This window comes from Mustela nigripes, chromosome 7, assembly GCF_022355385.1.
Source record: "Mustela nigripes isolate SB6536 chromosome 7, MUSNIG.SB6536, whole genome shotgun sequence".
Classification (NCBI taxonomy): Eukaryota; Metazoa; Chordata; class Mammalia; order Carnivora; family Mustelidae; genus Mustela; species Mustela nigripes.
In genome coordinates, this window is record NC_081563.1 from 41,442,175 (window position 1) to 41,456,895 (window position 14,721).

Genomic DNA, 14,721 nt, shown 5'->3' on the forward strand with positions numbered 1-14,721 from the left:
CTTCCCTCCCTCCACCCTCACTTAATGGTCATAACTCCAGACCTTCAGGGAATCTTTTATCTTTTCTCTGCATTAGTAGTTCTTCATCTTGGCTGCACAATGGAACCATCTTGGGAGATTTAAAACATATGTATTTATGGAAAAGTCCCATTGCTGGAAATCCTGATTTAATTGGTTTGGAGTATGGTCCGGGTATGGAGAGTTTTAAGAACTTTCTGTGTAATTGAAATGGGGAGCCCCGGTTGAGAACCACTTTTAGTTTTTCACGTTTTCCTCCTTTGGCTAACTTCCATATTCTTCTCTCTCCCACAGTATCTTACAAAATATTTTGATTTCTCTTACTTTGTTTCCTCTAATGAAGCTCAATTATTTCACATGGAAATTTTTTTCCCCAACAAAATGACAACACTCTTCAAATTTTCTTTTGTGCCTATCCCAGCTCTGTGTATGCAGCAGGTATTTAATAAGTATCCAGCGGGTCAGTGTTCTAGAGATCACGGAGTGGCATACAGTCTCTTCTTCCTTCCGGTTGGAGCCAGCCTCCCACTCCAGAGAAAGCAGCAAGCCAGAAGGTCAAGAAGATAAATTGGTTTTGAGAATGTCAACATGAAAAATGAGAAAACTACTTTTAACAGTTGGAAACCTATTTAAACTCCTAATCCTCTATTAAACCTGTTTGAAGACAGCCTGGAGAAACCCAGGCTAAAGATACTTGCATTTACCATCCAGATGTACAAAATAAATAATGGAATTTGAATCAGCTGGAGAAGCTGCTGAGCCCTAACACCTGATGAGATTCTTTTATTCATTTTTCCCCTGGGAAAACTAATTACAGCAAACTGTTTCATCAAACTGTCCTGGAGAGTGGTTGTACTTGGTAGTGCCACTCTTGGAGAGAGGGAGTTCACTTGATAAAAGGATACGATCTCAATTCCATTACATTAAGGTAACAGAAACCAATCGCATAGTGTGTGGGTCTCATAGGGGCTGTTGTTATAAATGAGCCTGCAGGGGAAGGACAATATAGCCGTTTAGAGAACCACTGACCCAATCTTCAAAAGCATCGTGTGTATAATTGTTAGAAACAATTTATTGTTATACGTACTTGACACGAGGTTGGCAGGTTCAAGATACACATTTTTTCCCTTGAATTTTCACAGTGATGCTGAAAGCCGGGGAATGCTGCAAATAAACAAAGACTTAGAAGTTACTTGTCCACAGTTGCATAGGTTTCAGTGTGAAAACAGACCTAAGAATTCAGCTAATTTGTTTCTGGTTTCTAAGTTTCTTATTACTATAGTGAAAAAAAAAAAAAAAAGCCCAAGGCTTTCTTAGGAATATAGTACACATGTAAATTTTGTTCTTTTCAGCTACGCACAGGTAGATGTTGGATTAAGATCCCTGACTCAAGGCAGTGACTCACATGAACACCAGCCTGAGGTACCAGGGAGGGAAGGGCTTTTGTGACCCAGGCTTTTTTTTTTTTTCCCCCTTCGGGGCCTGAAGCCCAGATGGAAGCAGATCTCTTCTCCACTGGATGCTAACCTGGGTCCTGCATCTGATTCTACTCCTGGTGTTGACAGTGACTGCAGTCCAGCTCCTGTCTGTCTCGGCCGTGGTCGCTTCAAAGTGCCCGCTGCCTTCTGTCACCGTCGGCGGGCTTTTGCTCCCTCCCTGTCACTTCACACCCGGATTACAGCATTAGCCTTCATGTCAGGTCCTGTGATTTCATTTTCTCCCTCCTCTTCTCCATCCTGAGGCCAGAGGCATCTCTCTTTAATGCTGCTCTCTCTCTGGGTCCCTCACCTGCTTCCAAACCTGTGCTGGCTCCTGTCACAACTCATGGCTCTGACCCCCTGGCAGGTTTCTTTTCTTCTCTGCAGAGGAGCCAACTCTGAGGTGTGCCTTCTGTTTCGGTCTGTCGGATTTGTACGCTGTATTTTCTGCCCTCATTTTTTCCCTCTCTCCTTCCCCCTTCATTTCTGGACACTCCTGATCATCTTTTTCTCCTCCGCACATGAAAGTCCTACATGTTTCCAAATTCCTGTCACCCAAAGCTTCCTTTGCTGATCCATGCTTCACTCTTAGAATTTGTTCCTAAATACTCTGTCTTCTAGTGTTCTTTGTGGTTCTCATTAGGGTTCTTGGTAGGTTTCCCATGATGCTGAGTGATCAGTAGATAGTCAGTGAACTTCTGGAACTTATTGGAAAAGGGGAGAGGGTGAGATAAAATGTGTTGTGGACCCCCTGAGACTTCCATATATCTTCCCTCCTTCAACTCAGGAAGAAAAAAACCCCAAATGAGAAGGGGTAATTACATCTGGAAGGATTTTATTCTGCTAGTCAGTGTTTCAGAAAATGTTTCTCTTCAAGGAGAGCCAGTCAGCCTAAAGACAGATGACAGAATTGGTGATCTGTTTATTCATTTGGTCGGTCATCCGTGCTCCTTTGTCTCCCAGAGTATGAGGCCAACTGACCCAACATTTCTTTCTTTCTTTCTTTCTTTCTTTCTTTCTTTCTTTCTTAAAAGATTATATTTTTTAAAAGATTATATTTATTTATTTGACAGAGAGAGAGAGACAGAGAGAGATCACAAGTAGGCGGCAGAGAGGCAGGCAGAGAGAGAGGGAAGCAGTCTCCCTGCTGAGCAGAGAGCCCGATGCGGGGGCCCGTTCCCAGGACCCTGAGACCATGACCTGAGCCGAAGGCAGAGGCTTAAATCACTGAGCCACCCAGGCGCCACTGATCCAGCATTTCTTAAATAGTGCATCGTTTCCAACTTGACTTGAAATAACCCCTTTATCACCCACTAACATCTCATTTGTCTGAGTTAGTGTCTTACTGGGTTAGTGCTCTGGTAGCTTTTTGACTAGGTTCAATAACTTGTAGAGAAAAAAAATTCCTTTAGTTTTTCTTATTTTTAGGAATATTCCTGGCTATATCCACCCATTAATTTTCCAGATAAAAATTCAAATTTACTACGACAAGTTAGAAGATTCTATTAGGGGGTTTGCCTGGAATTTTATTAAAACTGTGCGGTAATTCGAGGGAGAGTTAACATTATCATCACTTAGAATAACCTCATTCAACAACACAGTTTGAGGCAGTGTTTATTCCAGATTTCTTTCCTACATTCTCACACAAAAATGTTAGTTTCCTCCTTTGTAGAGTGGAGACTCTAGGATCTACCTCAGGAGGTATTGTGAAGGTGGAAATGACACCGTAGAGCCCTCATATACCCTGCACATAGTGAGCAGTCAGTAAGCGTGAACTTTCCGATGTTAATCAGAGTGAGGATGATGCCTCTTAGTAAAGAATGGTCATTTGCTTTTATAGTACCTGCATATTTCTCATTTACCCTAAGTGTTTTATGTCCTTATTGTGAGCAGACCATTTATTTTTCGCATGATGATTTATAGCTGGCTACTACTAGCACATAGGGAAACATTTTACTTTATTATACACTTATTTTTAACTGGACAACTTATTAAACTCTTATGGGTTCCATTAGCTTTCAGTGGATGTCCCTGGATTTTCTAGGTAAAAACTGCCAACAGCAGCAAAAATAAAATGAAATAAAATTTATATTTTTAATAGTTCTCTTTCTTAACCCATTTTGTTTTCTATATTTTATTCCATTGACCTGAACTTACGGATCAATGTTAAATGATGGTAGTAATGAGGGTAGGGATTTTCACTTTATCCTGCCAAGAACATATTGTTTGATTCACGAACGAGTGTACATTGTACAGCTAGTGAGTGGAATATTAAAAGCTTTGATTTTAGGAGAGGAGAGCGTCCCACGTTCAGATAATTTAGGATAATTTACTAAATTGAAGCAGCTTTGTTTATTACAAGATTTTTGAAGACAGTAGGCATTGGTACCTAAGGGTAAGATGATAGTCTGCAGAATTTCTTGAATGCATCTGACACATATTTGACCCTTTTCTTTCAGTGCTCATCTATCGATATCTCCCAAAGCGGCATCCTGTTGTATATCAGTTTGGAAATTATTGCCCTGATGACTGACTCATCTGTGGAGAGGTGCACTGATCTTGATGATGTCCCCAAAGTTCATTTTCGCTTTTGTTTCCTTTGCCTTTGGAGACATATCTTGAAAGAAGTTGCTGTGGCTGATATCAAAGAGGTTACTGCCTACGTACTCCTCTAGGATTGTGATGGATGCACTGAGATGGATAAACTTTACAAATCTTATAAAGAGCCTTTCTCCTGAGGAGCCTGGGTGGCTCGTTCAGTTACGTGTCTGCCTTCGGCTCAGGTCCTGATCCTGGGATCCTGGGATTGAGCACCGTGTCGGGCTCCCTGCTTAGCAGGGAGTCCAACTTCTCCCTCTCCCTCTGCCTCTCCCCCGGCTTGTGTTCTCTCTTGCTCACTCACTCTCTCTCAGATAGATAAATAAAATCTTAAAAAAACAAAGCAACCTTGAAGAGCCTTACTCCTAACAGAAAAAAAAAAAATAGATGTGGATGTAGAACTTTAAATGGCTGAGATCTTATGAACGTTTATAGGGTGAAATGGTCAAAGGCATTGATTCTGGAGTCACACTACCTGGCCTTGACTCCCAGGCCATCTCCCGTCAGTTGTGTGACCTTGAGCAAGGTACTTGACTTCTTACACCTTCCTCTTCTGTACAATGGGGATGGTAGTTTCACCTACTTCATAGATTAGCATCGAGGGTCAAGCAAGTTAATGAACAAGGCTGACTTGCTTAACAATTTAATAAAACATTAAATAAAAACAGAATAATGTGTCTAGTCCCACAGGAGGAGATCCTTAGGTATTTTCCCATAATGATGAAGGACTCAGAATCCCCATGTTCTCGGTACCACCTCATCCTTCCCCTTCCGTTTTCATATAGAGAAGGAGAGGGGCAGGAATATGCTAGATTCCCTGTGTGAGTCATCCCTGCAAATCTGAGACCACCTTCCTTGAAACGAATGCCAGGAATCCCTACTGTGGACCAGCTGACAGAAATGAAAAAGATCCAAGGTCATCCTGTATAGATTTTCTGTCTTTAGGCAAGTCAGAGACCTAGCATTTCTTATAATTCTGAGTGTTTGTCTTTGCTCCTTATTTTATTTACATTGACATTCTCGAGTTTTGCCTATTTGGGGAGGAATTTTGTTTTCAAAGAAGCAGTTCCTTCATTCACTTATCCTATCATTTCTTTTCTCTCTGGGATTTATATTTGTATTTCTGCTTGTATTCTTCTTAATTCCTTTCTCTTGCTTTCTTGAGGATTTTGTCTTTGTTCTTTTCCTTATTTGAGTTCAAGGCACAATTTAATTTATTTTCCTCATTTTTGGCTTACTAAGAAAACAATTTAAATTTATGATAATGCCTCTGAACATGGATTTTACTGTCTGTCCCATTAGAATTGATACATAGAATTATTCATGCCTAATAATCTGTAACTTCAGTGTTGATTTCTTTGTTGGCTTGAGAGTTTTTAGGCCAGTAAAGGTGTTTGTTTGCTTTATTACTGTTTTTTTCCTTCAACATCCATGTGGTCATTTATTTTTATTTAAACTTTTGTTTCTATTGTACTGATTGTTGTTGGGGACCAGGTCTTGTGCATGTCTGATTAGGAGAATTTATTGAGATTTCCTTAGTGACTGAATATATGACACTCCTACATTTTGCAAATGTTCCACAAATTCTTCAATAAAATGTTTATTTTTCCTGGAGGCATACATAAGTTGTCCTTTCCCACTGCTATCCAAATCCAATTTGTTACCAAACTGTCAGATGTAAAAAAAACCAAAAAACAAAAAACTTACTTTATCACAGCCTCTTCGTGGAGGCTTTTACTGCTTTTATCCCTCCTGCCCCACGTAGCTACCATCTCTGTCTTGGCCCACTGGAATCAACGCCTTCCTCCTGCTTTGGTTCTTGCTCCTTTCCAATCCATTTCCCACCTGCCAGCCACGCGGCTTAAAGAAAGGATCAGTTTGCAGCCCTTCCCTCACATGCTGAATGTTCCCTCTTTGCATCTGTTGTCTGGACAAAATCAAGACCAACATTCTGCCAAGATGCCCCTTTTCCTCTTGCTTATATTCCATCTCGCCACAGAAGCACCTGCCTTCTCTTGGTCCTTAAATTTATCGAGCTTTTTCCCCTTTCCAACTCATGGCACCTGGTGTCCTTCCACCAGGAATGGTCTCTGTGTGTTTGCCTGCCTGGCTCCGTCTCCTGCCCCCAAGCCTTGTCCTTCTGAGGGCCCTTCCCAAGCTACTTAATCTAAAGGAGATCTACCCCTCCCACTCCACATTCTCTTTCCTTGTACCCCGTACTTTTCCCTTATAGCATTTATTGCAACTTGTAACTGAATATTCATTGGATAGTTGTTCAGAGACTATCTCTTCCACCATGCTGAAAGCTCTGTGAGTGCAGGATCTTTCTTTATGACTCATAGAAAACCTATTGCTTAGCCCAATTCAATGTATAATAGTCTCTCAAAAAATATGCTGAATGGAAGAACGATTTGTACAGAGTACAGAGTGTGGTATGTTTCCCCAAATTTAGTCCTATTATTTTTAGTACTCAGAACATATATCCTTATTTATTTGTTCTTCTTCATCAGTCAAGTGCAGAGCAGTAAGGAATTAAAGTTCCTGCTAAAATAGTGTTTCTGTCAATTTCTTCTTATATTTCTGGCATATTTCACTTTATGTGTGCTAGGGCAATGTTGTTCAGAGCCTAAGTGTTTTTTGACGGTAATAATTCTGTATGATTTAGGACCTTATTGGTTGTAACTAAAAGAATCAAATGTGAGCTTGAAGCAGCAGACCAGAAAAGAAAAGGTTTGCAAGGTTGCAGAGCAGGAATATAGCAGGGCCTCAAGATGTCTGTGTGTTCTTGGGTTTCTTTTCATGCACCTTTGATTGGTTTTTCTATGAAGACCTCAGACTTGGTCAGAGACAATGGATGTAGATTTTCCTTTGTTTTTCCTCAATGATTATGATTTGGATTCTTCCTGCATCCTAAGCAGAAGCCTGGTGCATGTGGCCATCTCAGGAGGGGATTTGGTGTCCACACTGTATCTTATCTGTGTTTGGTGAAGTACCCTCTTTGTGGTATAACCCTCTCCACCTGACCTTCTGTCCGGCTAGATTTCCAGATGTCACTGAGCCTTGCAAGGACCAATGACACCTGGCCTAGCGTCCTCCTACCTGCTAATCCTGGCTGCCACAATTGAGCAGCCCCTGGTTGGCTTTCTGAAAGATACGATCATTCTTCACCAATGTTGTTGAACTACAATTGCAGACAGACACCAAAGAGCTTACCCCTCATCTGTTCCACAGCCCATTCTCACTTTAGCTCATCAACCCCAATGTGAGTATGTGGTCATGGGAAGGGGTTCCTCCCCTTTCCCTCAGTCAAGGCCATCCCCTGCCACCCTGCTGACTCTCTGCTCAGTAAAGCACCTTTTCAACCCAGACTCTCCCAGGATTGCTCCTCCATTAAAATGCTGCTTTGAGAGAACTACGTATCACTGTATGTGGAAGGTGTCATGATTGAATGTTGTCTGAACCCTGTGATCCCAGCAAACAGCACATTAAAGTGCTCCAGAAAGAAGCTTACTGCAAAGAACCACCCTTCCCTGTAGGGTAAGACTCACAGTGCTCCCTTGTTTATCTATGCTAAGACCAGGCAGAGCTCCTCCAAATTTCCATTCTTTGCCTCATAAATGATTAGCTAAACTGCCTGTCTTCCCTGATTAATCAGAACGAAATGCTCGTTAACCATACTTTAGTTAAGATTCGTTCCTTTCCTCAGCTCTCAGACCTTTTACCACCCTCGGGGTGAGCCAGCAGGCAGCCCTTCATTAAGGGCCCTTCAAGGACAACAGGCTGGTCTCTGAGTAAAATACTCCATCATGCCACCTTTTCATCCCACTTCCCATGATCACACACTTTTCAACCAGCTCCATCTGGCTTCTGTACTAAAGCCCCCCCCCCCCCCCGCTTTTTTTTTTTTTACCGCCAATGACCTCCACATTGTCATATTTGATGGACTTTTCTCAGTCTTCCTATTCCCTAGCTCCCGGTAGCATTTGGGACAGGTGGCCAATTCCTCCTTGCTTCTTGGAATGTTAACTGCTCTTGGCCTCCATGACACCATACTCTTCTGCGCTCATTCCTGCTCATCTAGCACTGACTTCTGTCTCCTTTGTTTTCTGTCCCAATGCCTAATGTCATTTTGTGGGGCTCAGATTTGGGACATCTTCTCATGTTTTAGGCTCTCTTGAGGTAACATTCATTTCTACCTCAAGAAATACTGCATTAAATATGCAATATTTAAATATTATATCTTTGTCAGTGCTCCTCCAATTCCTGTCTCCATCCCACATCTCTTTCCTGAACCCTAGCTCCATATATCTGACGCGGGAAATCTATTTTGTCTAAAATGAATTTCAAGCTTCATATACCCCAAATGAACTAATTTTTATTTTCAGTGTCTGTCTCTGAAGGTCTCCCACTCATTCCATCCACTTTGTCGCATAATCTTCAAATACACACTCCTCCTTCCTCATCCCTCTCTTCAAATCCATTGCTAAGTCCTATTTGACCTCAGGTCACGTCCCAGGTCAGCCCAGTTTTCTTTGTTCTCCACAGTCACACTCACAGTCCAAAACCACCCCGGTCTGTCATAGGAGCTGCTGCTGTAGCCTCCAGCAGACTTCCCTCAGCCTGTCATGTTGCCCACCCAGTCAGTTTCCCACACAACAGCCAAAATAATCTTTTAAAACCCCCTGTTCAAAACATATTAAGGAAATAATGTAACACATCATGTTATATTATATTAGAAAATATAATCTACAGTTTTTGTGGGTTTGTTTGTTTGTTTGGTCTCAGCACTATCGACATCTTGTTCTGGATAATTATGTGATGTAAGGCACCATCCTGTATGTTTTAAGAAGTTTAACATATCCCGGGCTTCCACCCACCAGATACCAGAAGCATCCTTAGTCTTTCTCCTCTCCTCCACCCAGTGGGGACATCAAAAATGCCTCTAGATATTGACAAATGTTCCTGGGGGCATGGATATCCCTGGTTGAGAACCACTGATCTATGCCACCTGTAAGGCTCTGAATAATGTAGCCCTTCCTTCTCTGCAGCTGCTGAATTTCTTTCTTCTTGTAATGCTTTGTCATTGTTTGTGACATCTTTTTCATCCATCAAAATTCTGCTCAAGGTCTATTACATATCAGCTCCTTCATGGACCCTTTCTGAGATTTCCCAACACACAAAACGGTCTCCCAGCAAAACACACAGCTCCCTCTCTTATTCTCCTCTGGCCTTCTGTTCATATTCCAACTACATCATTTATCAGCTTTGTGTTCATCACAATTCATTATTTATAGTTTTTATCCTCTTTTGAATGAAATACCGAGCGTCATACCTGAAACATTGGGAGCATAATCAATTTTAACGAGCTAAATCATTTTATCATTTTTTAAATGGAAAAAAGTCGCATCCCTCACATTCCTCTAGCCATTCTCTCTCCATGCACACAGAGAAGTACTTACGCTGTGTTCCCTTTTGAGTCATCTCTTTTCCTGATGGGACTTTCTCTTCTATCTACTTTGAATTTACGGCCTCTCTCCAAAGATGTTTTATCACCAGTGTCTCTGCCTCTAACACCAAGCCTCCTAGCCACTTGTCTTGCTATTCTGCAAAGTAGAAAAGCCACCAGAAAACCAAGTGGTCCAGGGTCACTTGGCTTGTGGGAGGCAAAGCTAGCACTAGAACAGAGCCTGCAATCCACGCTTCCTACATGGCCTTCCTAACAGATGGTCTATTGGAAAGGACAATTGAGACCAAAAATAGACCTGTAATGGCTTATTAAGAGGCATTTACGGAGAGAGAGCACACTTTGCCATGTCCAACAAAGATATAAAAGCCGTAACTTGCAGTTGTATAAAATTTTTTGAAAACATTTCATCTTGTGTCTGGTGCACAGAATGTTCCTTATGGCTAAGACTCTCCTTCTGATGTAGTGAAAATATGCCTGCTGCTGGGATGCTGTTTTTGAGATTTTTGAGCGGAGCTCTCTGTTTTCCAAAATTCCTCTCTTCGCTGACAAACAGACACTAGACGCATGGCTTTGACTGCTTTTCTGTGGTCTGTAGCCAAACAGGGGAAATGGCCATAATTAAAATGTAACAAGTCCCTTCAGGAGGCCTTGACTGAGAGATACATGTTTGTGTAATTTGAAAGAATTAATGAATATATTTGAAGTCTCCTTTAAAGAAAGTTCACATTTTGTTTTGTTTTGTTTTGTTTTGGAAAGGGGTTTGGAGATAGAATGAAAGTACCTCCAGCCAGTTTAGGAGAGACAGCAGCAAGAGAGGAGAGTATGAAGACTCATATACGTCATTAACAGAGTTGAGGCGACTGGGGTGTCCCTGAGGACAGGATGTAAGTCCCTGTGATCTGCTGAAAATGAGCACAAGGAAATAAGAAACTGCCATTCACAGGTGTGGCTCCAGCTTGAACCCAGAAATAGATCCTATGAAATGGGGAAATGCAGGTTCGACTAGATTCCTTTTTCAGCCTTCTGATGAACTGTTACTGTCGCATTTGTGAACAAATATCTTTTATGAATATCTTGGTGTCTAGAGCCAGAATTTCATATTTGTTAAATCATCACATACAAATAAGAAATGGGCATTAGAAAGCACTCTATTATTTTGATACACTATCTGTACACATTCAGCTTCCTCTTTATTTATCATAATTTGAAAAGAAATATTGTTACTTGCCAGGGGATAGAGCTCACCATATATTTGTCACAGTGTTGTTATTCTCAACATCTGCATGTGTAATTAAAGAGAGAAAAAAAGATAGGTTGTCTTTCCTCGTACACAGAAAAGATAGAATGAGAGGAATTATTTTTGGAATTGATGAGATGATGTTTGCTAATGATTTAAACTAGGATTACAAATGAAGATAGCCACAAACTTCATTCTAGTGTCAGTCTATCAAATTGTTGTTGGGAAATATATGCCACACCAGGAATTTTACATTACAAATATGTGAACTAACAGAAATGTAAAAGTTAACATTAGCAAGTAAAAGGCTTAATTACACACACACACACTTTTTCTCAAAACAGACCACCAGAATTAGGGATTTATAGGTCACTGAATAAGGATATACAAAAGATATAAAAGAACTTTTCCAAGGTCACACAGCATCTACCTTGATGTATAGTCTTTCCAGTCCTCCTGCCCCTTTGGTTTGGCTCCTCCCCTCAGACTTGCAGTGACTGAAGAAGAAGTGGGTCAAGGAAAGAAAGAGGAAAAGATGGTACAAGGGGTCTTGGAGTAAAGAGCAAAGGCTCTACCTGCTGTCCCAGCCCCAAGTCTCTTCCACTTGGATTTCCAGTTAAAAGACCCCTGACAAGGAATGAGGCTTAATGTCTCTGTGACCAGGATCTGGGCTTCAGGGTAGATAAGGTTAGTCCAGTACAGAGGATTAAAAACAGTGCTAGACACAAAGTCATACGATGTCTGTGACCTATGTTGTAGGAAAGATAGGGAGGCCCCAGGAAGCATAATTTGGGCAGCCACATACTGGGGGGCAAGCCCTATTGTCCCAAGGATGAGGCTCCCACTCAAGGTGAGTCATATTATTGTGTAGCCATTTATATCACCTCCTAAGGTACCTTCCCTCCAACGTCCAGTCTTGGCACCTTTTCATGAACCCCACTTTCATTGGAGACCCTGGATCGCTTGAGCTCCTTTCTTCTTACACAGCCCTAGGTACCGTAACAGAAGTCCCAGAAGGTAAATTTCTTCTGTCATAGGATTTTTCCTGTTTGCCCTATTGCCTTTTGTATTTTGACTCTCTCACTTCCTCTCCTTATTTATTTACCTTATATATTCCTTGTGTTCCCAAAGAACCTCTTTTAAGAATCAGCTGAAGATGGAGAAGAATCAGATGAAGAATCGGATGAAGATGAAGAAGATACAAATAATGGGAATTTTAATTTTGAAAGATAATATTCCTTAAGAAAAGATTCCATTCGCTCCTCTAAGGCTGTGGTTCTTAGGTTATAGGTGCGTCTTGGGTTTCTCCAGAGAGCTTTTAAAAAACATAGGTTCTTGGTGCCAGCCTGGATCTTCTAACTGGACTTTGAGGAATAAAAGCCTAGTGGATTTTGAAAAATGCCTAGAATTAGTTTAGATCGTTTGACTTTTATTCTAAGACCAAAGCAATTTGTTGGAAAACTGATTACTTGAACTATATTCTTTAGTGCCTAATAGGATTGCATTTAGGAAATTGTTCTTTGGCCTTAACTGCTCAGGTTGAATTGAATAGCCTTATGAAAACTGCTAATTTAAAGTAAATTGGGTATTAAGGATATTGTCTACAACTTCACATACAACCTCACATTTGCATCGGACTCCTGGATAAAAATTTCTCTTAGACCCAAGTGCTGCCATGAGGTAGGGGTTGACAGAGGAGGCAGAAAACAACTATTTCTCCTGAGAAACTTTCATCTTTTGCATTTAAAAATTTGTAGCTAATCAGGTTCCCCCTTTTCTTTGTAGTCTATTACAAAGCTCTCAAATCAAATTCAAGCTCAAAATAGCCCATATTTAGTAATTGTGTACATCTTTCTGGTGTACCTACCTGTGTATAACCTAGGCTTCATTTTATTTTTCAAATTATATTTTGGGCTTCATTTCTTATTCTTTTTCTGTTATTTTGAAATTGTTATTAGAAATAGCATTAAATTCTCATGGAGTAACTAATAACAAGGCACAAACATACACATAACAGTGATTGCATTTTTTTTTTTCCTTTTACAAAGTTCATTACTAGATGTGGGAACAAATATAAACTCTAGGGTTTAGGGGCGCCTGGGTGGCTCAGTGGGTTAAGCCGCTGCCTTCGGCTCAGGTCATGATCTCAGGGTCCTGGGATCGAGTCCCGCATCGGGCTCTCTGCTCAGCAGGGAGCCTGCTTCCCTCTCTCTCTCTCTGCCTGCCTCTCCATCTACTTGTGATTTCTCTCTGTCAAATAAATAAATAAAATCTTTAAAAAAAAAAAAAAACAAAAAACTCTAGGGTTTAAAAAAGTATAATAAATGACAGATGAAGGAACTTGAAATTAGAAATAATATCTTCTTGTAACCTTTCATTAATAGATACATATCAATTATTAACACTATCTTTTAAAAACAGTGATTAAATTTATGTGAATACCATGACTTCTCTCCTGATCATTTTTCACTCATATTGTGTGGTATGCTTCCACAAATTTTCTGTGTTATAACAAGCATTACAATTTTTAAAAAAAAAAAGATTTTATTTATTTGAGAGAGAGAGCACAAACCAAGGAGAAAGGCAGAGGGAAAAGCAGACTCCCCACTGAGCAAGTAGCCCAATGTGGGGCTCAATTCCAGGACCCTGGGATCATGACCTGAGCCAAAGGCAGACGCTTAACCAACTGAGCCACCCATGTTCCCCTATTTTCTCATTTTAGAGTTGAAAAAATAAAAAGATTTTATAATGTCCACAGAAGTATTATTCCTATATAGTGGAGGCATTCAGAAATTCCTGCTCTGACTCTGCTGTTGATCAATTAAGGTCAACTGTGTCTACAAAATTCATTTAATGTTTGTTAAATGCATGCAGCCTGAATGGCATGGTACCAGAGACTATGGTAAACATAGAGAGAATAATGTAGCCCCTGATCTCAAGATATTAAAACTCAGTTGGAGGGAAAGACTTATGACGTATGATTTTAAGGAAAAACTAAACAATAAATAGCATAAAAAAGTATCAGCCCAAAATAAGCTATTATAGAAAAATTAGAGTGATGTTATTTTATTATTTGTTTATCAAATTGATAAAGATAATATATACATCATATTCAAAACTAACAGTGATCTGAATGTATCTTAATATGCTTTTGAATTGTAATTTCTTTATAAATATTCTGGAGGACAATTTGTTAATATATATTAAAGATCTCAAATGTGTTCATATCCCTGGACCCCATAGTTCTACTCCTTTAACTTTAACCTGAGAAAATAACTGAAGACATAATCAAAGGTGTATTTATGAGACTGTTTAAGTCTAAAATATTTATGAGACTTTACATGTATAATCACAGGGAAAAAATGGAGAACTAAATCAAGTTATTAATAATGTTTATCTCTGAATTGAAATTTTCTATACTTGGTGAAATACTCCAAAGTTTTATAGGACAGGGTATTACCTTTATAACCAGAAAAATCTGACCATACATCTAATTTTCAAATTCTCATCAAAGAAAGCAGTTATTGAATTCTATGTGAAGCCAGGTGTCCAGATGTTTAGAAATATCTAATTAGTAGTATCCAATTTTTAACTCTGGTTATTGCAGAAGGAAGAATGAGCAGTGGGGTTGGAGTTTGCATCGACAGTCACCCAGTACAGCTGATGTAGTTCGAGGAAGGAGAGATTTCAAGGAGAAATCTCTTTAAGGGCAACCTGTGTGCACCACCTTCCTTGAGATGCAGGGGGTTCTGATCTGCTGCTTTTGCCAGAGTCACATGAGCTGACATCAGTCTACATGGGGAAGAGGGACGCTCTATTCTGAGTGTGGCTGTCATGCCACAGCTGCTCCTACCATCTGTTCTGCCTTTGATTCATATTGTTTGTCATTTCCCTTGTGCCTTTTTTGTAGGCGGCTGTCCAGT

General features: G+C 40.3%; 1 long non-coding RNA gene across 1 annotated transcript in view; it reads right to left on the reverse strand.

The window, feature by feature from the left end:
* Positions 1-1,108: 1,108 nt before the first annotated feature.
* Positions 1,109-14,721, reverse strand: part of LOC132022493 (uncharacterized) — a 133,877-nt gene continuing 120,264 nt past the window's right edge. The window contains exon 3 of the long non-coding RNA XR_009405595.1: positions 1,109-1,182. This is a non-coding gene — a long non-coding RNA (uncharacterized LOC132022493). The remainder of the gene's footprint in view (positions 1,183-14,721) is intronic.